Source organism: Staurois parvus, unplaced genomic scaffold (assembly GCF_062004578.1).
Source record: "Staurois parvus isolate SC_StPar_1 unplaced genomic scaffold, SC_StPar_1.0 ptg000668l, whole genome shotgun sequence".
Lineage (NCBI taxonomy): Eukaryota > Metazoa > Chordata > Amphibia > Anura > Ranidae > Staurois > Staurois parvus.
In genome coordinates this window covers 4,956,126-4,963,153 of record NW_028318464.1, presented here as the reverse complement: position 1 = coordinate 4,963,153, position 7,028 = coordinate 4,956,126, and the positions used below count along the sequence as shown (strand labels likewise).

The following is a 7,028-nucleotide window of genomic DNA, read 5'->3' as shown; positions in this document are numbered from 1 at the left end:
TGGCGTTCATTTGCTTTGTGGAGGAACCTAATGCCAACGAGATTGGCATCTACTTCACAAGTGAAATCAAAAAGACACCATTAATTTTTTAGATCTGAAGATCAGTAGAGGTGAAAGTGAACAAACAAACAATCCTTTGTAAATCAACGGATACAAAAATCGCTTGCATTGGTCCAGCCATCACTCCAAATCCTTGAAATGTGGCATTACTGGTGGACAATGTTTAAGAGCACAATAAAACTGCTTGTCACTGGAAGCCTTTTTGAATGAAAGCAGGACTCTTTAAAAAGTTTAGGTATGGGGTGTAACATAAATGTAAGAGTAGCTGAGATGTGATGACATGATCTGTAGAAGTAGTGTAATTGTAGGTCTAGTTTAATTCTGTGGTATCAAAGGTACAGTATTCCCTTAATCATTAATCAGTCAAAGATATGTTCTTCAGTTAGCATTTGAAAAGGTCAGAGCAAGCTTTTAACCTAGAGTTGACACCTAGATGGCAATAAAATTATCCTTTCCATGTAGACATAGATTTCTCACCTTCCTGAACCTCGAAAGAAAAGTCCTAGTCATTACGGCTACAAGTCCAGCAAGGGACATATGAAGAAGGCCCCTGTCTGTCTACCAGCACTGAGCTATACCAACAGATCAGAGGAATCTATTTTATCCCTCATAAAAGCTAAAATATCAGTTGAGGAGAGATGAAAATTGTCCCCCGATTGTACACATATTGGGTTACAAATACATTAGAATCCAGGAGTAACACACAAAATTGTTATATGGCACCTGATCGTGACAACCAGGCAGTGACTAAGACTGTCATGATCAGACTGACACACTGGTGTCGGAAAACCTATCCTCAACCCAGCCATCAGAATCGTTCCTGGCCCATGCAACTCTGGTAACCTCAGAACACAGAACCATCCTGTGGGCTGGGAAGGGGACATCCCCCAGGGTTGATTGGCCAGGGGCTAAAGTCCAGCCCACTTCAATATCTCAATAATTTAAGGAGCATGGGATATGGACGGCATGATTCATGCAGAGCCAATCCCTCTGACTGGTGGATCGTTACTCTCTGAAATGCTCCTGTCAAAGGAAAAACTTTGGTAAAGTTTTATTTCCATTTGTATTCCCTTTTTATTTTCATAGTAAATAGCCAACTGCTTATGTCTTTTTGTCTTTTTTAGTAATTATTTTTCTTTGTATATATTTTATGCACTGACCACTTTTGGGATATTAAATTATAAAATGAATAAGTTACTTCTGTGTACTAAGCTAGGGCTCATATCCCTGAAGAGAGTGATGCATTTAATGTCTATGGGCTTGACCTAAGTTCATTTCCAATCTGTATGCAATTGTACTGTGTGTTGGTAGATTGCATACCAGCAGATCTGCCATCTGTGAGTGTGTGGCCTAGCAGACCAGTCAGCTGCCATCTGTGAGTGGTGGCCTAGCAGACCAGTCAGCAGACAAACTGCTAGGTGGTGGCCAGCTATTTTTTTTTTTTTTTTTTGTGTCTGGTGTGTGTGTGTGAGGGGGGGGGGGGGTAGGCAGTGGGAAGAGTGATTAACATCGGGGTTCTAGCTTGAAGGATAGCTGCAGGAATCCTAGTAGTATGTGCTAATTGCTAGCACCAGATTGTATGTAAGATTCATATCTGCCTGTGTATGATCAGCCAGCTAGATTGGAGTGGTGGCCAAAGGTAGTGTGGGTTGTGAAAAGTGTATCACAGTTTGTCTTTATTGCTCAGAATAACTACCCCCCCATTCCCTCTTACCCCAGTAAGCTAGGCACCATGGGCATGCGTTCCATGACAAGGGGTTACCCCAAAAGAGATCTTTTTACACCATTTTGTAAAGCCAGAGATACAGTTGTGTTCAAAATAGCAGTGTGTTGCAAAAAGTGAATAAAGCTCAAAATCCTTCTAATAGCTTTTATTTCCATACACACAAATGCATTGGGAACACTACACATTCTATTCCAAATCAAAACATGAAGAAAAATATATCAAATTTGTGTTGTTTTTGCAGTATTTGTACTCTTCTTTACAAACTCAAACATTCACTATATAAACTGAAAAATGTTTGAAGATTTTGCTTTCCTTTGAATCACTTAATTAATATTTAGTTGTATAAGCACTGTTTCTGAGAACTGCTATACATCTGTGTTGCATGGAGTCAACCAACTTCTGGCACCTGTGATCAGGTATTCCAGCCCAGGATGATTGGACTACATTCCACAGTTCTTCTCTATTTCTTGGTTTTGCCTCAGAAACTGCATTTCTGATGTCACCCCACAAGTTTTCTATTGGATTTCTATTGGTGGGCTCTCCTGGATGATAGCAATCTAAGAGACTGCATATCACCTACTTCATCTGTTACCTAATAGCGTCCAAGGAATTTAAAAGGTATACTGGTGTATGGTCATTTTGAGAAGGCTAGAGGGTGCAAGCAATTGTCAACATGGCTGCCACAGAAGCTGAAGGCTTCGTCCATTGCAGTCATTGTAAAGCATGTCCTTTTGTTCCCCAGTGAAAGAATTTACAAAGGCAAAAAACTGAAAAAAAATACAGATAAAGGGGATGATTTACTAAAACCGGAGAGTGCTAAATTTGATGTAGCTCTGCATAGAAACCAATCCGCTTCCAGTTTTTTGTTTTTTTTTTCTTTTCTTAATCAAAGCTTAAAGTAATAGTAAATTTTTTTTTTTTTTATTGCACAGTTTAGGAGATATTCTAGGGAGTGGCAGCTGGTGACATCACTGGCGCATGCGCTCTAAAGGAACTCTATACTTGGGGAGCTGTGTGCCGCACCCAAGACTCTTGCGCGCATGTGCAGAAGTGATAGTTTGCACATTGATCACAGGGAGGAGCCCTCTTATCATGATTGTACTCCTGACAGAACTGGACTCCTGTTTGCCCCCTGGTGGTGACTAAAATTTATAAATAAGAGAGGGTGGGCGCCTTCATTGCACAGGTTGCTTTGTGTTTGAGCACACTCATAGTTGCCAACAGTCCTGGAATGCCCAGGACACTGACGGAGGAATAGTATCTCATTATTGGTGTCAGTGGGAGCAATAGTGCCTCAGAGTTGGTGTCAGTGGGAGCAATAATAATCCATCATTGATATCCTTGAGAGAATAGTATTCCATCATTGGTATCAGTGAGAGGAAAAGTACCCCATCATTGGTGTTAGTGGGATGAATATGCCCCATCATTTTGTATCAGTGAGAGGAATAGTGCCCCATCATTGGTGTCAGTGGGAGGAATAGTGCCCCATCATTGGTGTCAGTGGGAGGAATAGTGCCCCATCATTGGTGTCAGTGGGAGGAAAAGTACCCTATCATTGGTATCAGTGGGAGAAATCGTACCCCATCATTGGTGTCAGTGGGAGGAACGGGGCCCTGTTCTTGCTCTCAGTGAAAGGGATAGTGCTCCATTGTTTGTATCAGTGGAAGGAATAATGTCCCACTGCAAAAGTATATAACCAGTGTAGGGCTGCTCTGTATAAAACTAAAGTTCAAAATGAAAATAAAATTATGTGAAATATACCACACGGCTTGTAAGGATTTTATCAGGGACAGACTGACCTGGGGGGATTGTACTGGAGCACAGACTGACTTGGGGGGATGTACTAGGAGACATACTGACTTTGGGGGATTATACTGGGGGATAGACTAATTTAGGGGAATTATACTGAGGGATAGACTGACTTAGAGGGATTGTGCTGGGGAACAGATTGACCTGGGGGACAGACTGACCTGGGGGATTGTACGGGGGGACAGATTAACCTGGGGGATTGTACGGGGGGACAGACTAACCTTGGGGATTGTATTGGGGGACAGACTAACCTGGGGGACATTGTACTAGGGGACAAACTGACCTAGCGGGATTGTACAGCGTGATAGACTGACCTGGGGGATTGTACCGGGGGGGGACAGACTGACCCGGGGGATTGTACCAGGGGGACAGACTGACCTGGGGGGATTGTACTAGGGGACAGACAATGTTTTGGCAGAAGGAACTCCTCCATCCACCTAGTTTGTGTGCCCACTGGCTGTGCAAGAGAAAACAAACTGTATATGGCCAGCCAAAGTCCTTCACATTATATAGTGCATTCATAGAATATTCAGCCCCCCCCCTTCACTTTTTTAATGTTTCTCTGTGACAGCCTGATACTACAGTTGTTTAAATTCATATTTTCTTGTTAATCTACATTCAGTACCCCAGAATGACAAAATGAAAACAGAATTTTAGTGTCTGTGAATTTATTAAAAAGAAAAAACTAAAATCCCACATGTACCTAATTATTCAGACCCTTTACTAAGTACTTTGTTGAAGCTCTTCTGGCAGCAATTACAGCTCCGAGTTTTTTGGGTATGACCCCACAAGCTTTGCACACCTGGATTGGGGGATTTTCTGCCATTCTTCTTTGCAAATCTTCTTAAGCTCAGTCAGGTTGGATGGGTGCCGTCGGTGGACAGCCATTTTTAGGTCTCTTTAGAGATGTGCAATAGGGTTCAAATCAGGGCTTGAAGCCACTCCTGTTGTCCTGGTTGTGTGCTTAGGATGGTTGCCATGTTGGAAAGTCCACCTTTGGCCCAGGTTTGTGGAACAGGTTTTCATTGTGTATATCATTCAGCTTTCCCTCAACCCTGACCAGTCTTCCAGTCCCACCCCTACAGCATGATTCTGCCACCACCACGCTTCATTGTTGGGATGGTATTGGGCAGGAGATGAACGGTGCCTGGTTTCCTCCAGACAAAACGTTTAGAATTGAGGCCAAACCATTCAATCCTGGTTTTATTGGACTGGAGAATCTTGTTCTTCAGTGTGAGAGTCCTTCGGGTGCTTTTTTGCTAACTCCAAGCAGGCTTTCATATGTTTTGTACTGAGGAGAGGCGTCTGTCTAGCCACTCTGCCATAAAGCTCAGATCAGTGGAGGGCTGCAGTGGTGATTGTCCTTCTGGAACTTTGTCCCATCTCCTCCACACATGATCTCTGGAGCTAAGTCAGAGTGACCACTGGGTTCTTGGTCACCTTACTAAGGCATTTCATCCCCGATTGCTTAGTTTGGCCAGGCGACAGCTGTTGGAAGTGTCCTGGTTGTGCCAAACGTCTTCAGTTTGAGAATTATGGATGCCACTGTGCTCTTGGGAACCTTCAGTGCAGCAGAATTTTGTTGTAGTCCTCCCCAGATCTGTACCTTGCAATTATCCTGTCTCTGAGCTCTGCAGGCAGTTCCTTTTGGCTTTTGCTCTGATACAGTATGCATTGTTAGCTGCTGGGCCTTTTATGTGCCTTTATAAATCATGTCCAATCAAGTTGCTTACTACAGGTGGACTCCAATCAAGGTGTAAAAACCATTTTAGCAACGATCAAGAGAAATGGGAGGCACCTGAGCTAATTTGTAAGTGTTGTTGCAAAGGGTCTGAATACTTATGCTAATGTAATATTTCAGTTTTTACTTTATATTAAATTCACAGACATTTCTAAAATTCTGTTGTCACTTAGTCATTATAGGGTACTGCGTGTAGATTAAGTTTATTTAAGAAAAAATTTAATTTAGACACCTCTGGTATCAGGTTGCAACATAAAAAACATTGAAAGCAGTGAAGGGGGTCTGAATATTTTATGAATGCATGATACATTGCAGTATACTGTAGATTACACACACCTGCACTATATACAGTATATTATATATTGCACACTCCCTTTTTTTTTTTTTTTTTTTAAGTCCGAGGAAGTGCGAAAAACGAAAACCCGTAAGTGAACAAAAAACGTGCTAGTGCAAAACCAACACAAAAAAGTGCACTTAAGGGTGTGCTTTGTCCAAAGGGGTAGGACCTCTACCCTGATCCCCCCGGGGCATGAAGCTTTTGACAGGGACTAAGGTTCCCATGTGGTCCACCTAGCCAAAAGGCCTGGCGGACCCCTTTCCTTGTGGCTAGCCTAAGCCAGCCACCAAGTACTTGGTAAGGGGGCTCTCCCAAAGAGAAACCCCCTAGGGACAAGGAAGGAAGGAACCAAAAGGCCACACATCCTCCCCCTAGACTTCAGGGTAGGCCCGAGGACCAACACCCTACCATCCGTGAGGAAAAAAACACACACATAAGTGAAAAGTGACAAACAGTGGGAGAAAAAATAAATTAAATAAGTAAAAATAAAAAAGTGGCAGTGCAACTGTGCACTGGCTAGGCCCTGAGGCCTGTAGCATAAAAATTGCCCTGGACTTAACCAAAAGGCCTAGCCCTAAAAGGCGCAGTGCAGGAAAAAGTGTTTGGATCAGTGACCATGTGCACGTTTCACACGTGGGATCCCATCCCCATGTGCTACTAAGGGCACCCCTGAGGTGACCACTCAGGGGGCACTGTTCCACGGACTTTCTGCCTCCCCGGCCCCTGGCCAGACAAGGTAGATCCGTTCAAACCAGGAGGAACTGAGCCCCTCTGGTTTTCCAGGGGGAATTACTCCTGGGCCCCAACTGCCTGTGGGCACCTTGGTTTCTGTTCCAGCCTGTACTAACCATCAGGACCCGCATCCTACCAGCAGGGGTACTATACAACCAATCATCCCTGCAAGCAGGAATGATGGTGGAGCACCCCTACTGGACACTGATAAGAACAGATACTACACTTGATCTTAGCCAAAAGGCCCGAGAAGCGATATATTGCACACTCCTTTTTTGATTGAAAAGATACTTTTATTACAGAAGCATCAAAAACAACATGATACGTGTAATCGGGGTACATCTCACCCTATACTGCGACGCAGCGCACCACATGGCAATATAGTTCCAAGCATACAATAAATACATTCAGAAATAAATACATTCGCTCAGCGGTATGATGCCTGACGTGATGTGCAGAGGATGAATCCCCTGACCGCCACGTCATGCATAACGCCGCTTACCCCAAAAACTGTAACATTCTAATACACATTACGTTTCCTAATAATACTAGTGCATGCGAGAAAACGAAAACCGGATATTACGATTAACAATAGGCATCGGGTGTGTGTGGGAAGGGGAAAG

General features: G+C 43.5%; 1 pseudogene; it reads right to left on the bottom strand.

Moving 5' to 3' along the window:
* Positions 1 to 6,544: 6,544 nt before the first annotated feature.
* Positions 6,545 to 6,662, bottom strand: LOC149447870 (U2 spliceosomal RNA; annotated as a pseudogene).
* Positions 6,663 to 7,028: the final 366 nt, after the last annotated feature.